The sequence below is a fragment of the Crocodylus porosus genome, unplaced genomic scaffold (assembly GCF_001723895.1).
Source record: "Crocodylus porosus isolate Cpor-Errol unplaced genomic scaffold, CroPor_comp1, whole genome shotgun sequence".
Lineage (NCBI taxonomy): Eukaryota > Metazoa > Chordata > Crocodylia > Crocodylidae > Crocodylus > Crocodylus porosus.
Window position 1 is genome coordinate 30,328,372 of NW_017728906.1, and position 1,432 is coordinate 30,329,803.

The following is a 1,432-nucleotide window of genomic DNA, read 5'->3' on the forward strand; positions in this document are numbered from 1 at the left end:
TTCCTTTCAAGCTGTCATATTTTCTGTAGATTTAATATGAAATCATCCCATAGTTACACTGGAAAATACCTTTCTTTGCCTTGGTATTTCTGTCTACTGCATTTGTGCAGCACTGGGTAAGTTTTATTCATAACTCACTATGAACAGCATTCTTCTTAAAATAGATTTACTTGGTTTCTTGTGCTTCAGCTCTGGAATACATATTTCTTTGCATAGGATACTTAAGACAATTTTGTATCTGAAGTTTAAGTGATCATTGAATCATAGTTAGCAACTCTGGGGGAATTGGTGGGCTTGTGGGTGTAGCAGGAATGCAGGAGCTGGGGCTGCAGGGTCCCTGGAGGGGAATTTTCTATCCAGGGGTATGGAGTTGGAGGGACTAAAAATAGCCTGGTAAGGGTTGGTGGGGGATTGGAAAAGTAACATCCCTGGGGCTGGGGCAAGTGGCTGGACTTTCCTAACAAGGAACACTCTGAACATGTACAGATATTGCTTAGATTGGGCTAACCTGTTCCCAATTGAATTTAGTTCATATCAGCACTTAGATTGACTTAATCCCTAGCTGAATTTATTGAATCTGAATGTATTGAATTTGAATTGTACTGATTCAAAGAACTGTTTATGGACAAGGTTCATGGGGAAAAGAGTTTTTGGTTGGGGAGTGTAGCCAGTCTGAGTCAGTCTCAGTCTCCTTTAGAAGTCTTTTCTTCATGCTGAAGAGGCATGAACACACAGAACAGAACCTATTTATACTTGAGAATAAAATTGAATGGTATTGCTGATTGGAGGCTCAGAATGGTAAAGGAGTGACATGAAGGTCATTCAGTTTATGATGAAACAAATCCTATCTCAACAAACGCATCTCATGTTTTGGTTCAAATTCAAAAACAGGAACATCAGCATGGTCACCTCATGCCCTACTCAAACACCAAAAGATTATTAGTCAACCTGAAAAGGCCCATTTCCATTCCACACCCAGATAAAAGGATCACAGAAATAGAAGGATGTGTTCTCAATAACATTTCCCCCAAAAGGAAGATTAAACACAGACAGCTTTGATGAGCTTTTCATCTCGATGTGATGGTTTCTCCAGATGGACCACAAAATGGCTTAAGTGATACTGGCATCTTCTTCTTTCAGCAAAGTGATGTACTAGGCATCTATTACTTAGGACAGTATCTCTGGTTGAGATTTCATGGTGGAATAGGTGGGAAAACATTATATATACTAAGACCACAGCCACAGCCTCCATGAATTATTTAAGCCGTAATTAGATGACTTCAGAATGGGATTTCACCTAATGGTGCTTTATTCTCCTTCGCCTTTGCTTTCTTTGTTTCAGCATCTTTGGATACTAGCCTAATTTGTGCAGCTAGCACAAAGAAAAAGTAGCATTTAAAAGCCACATTACTGATAGTCAAAAATATAAAAC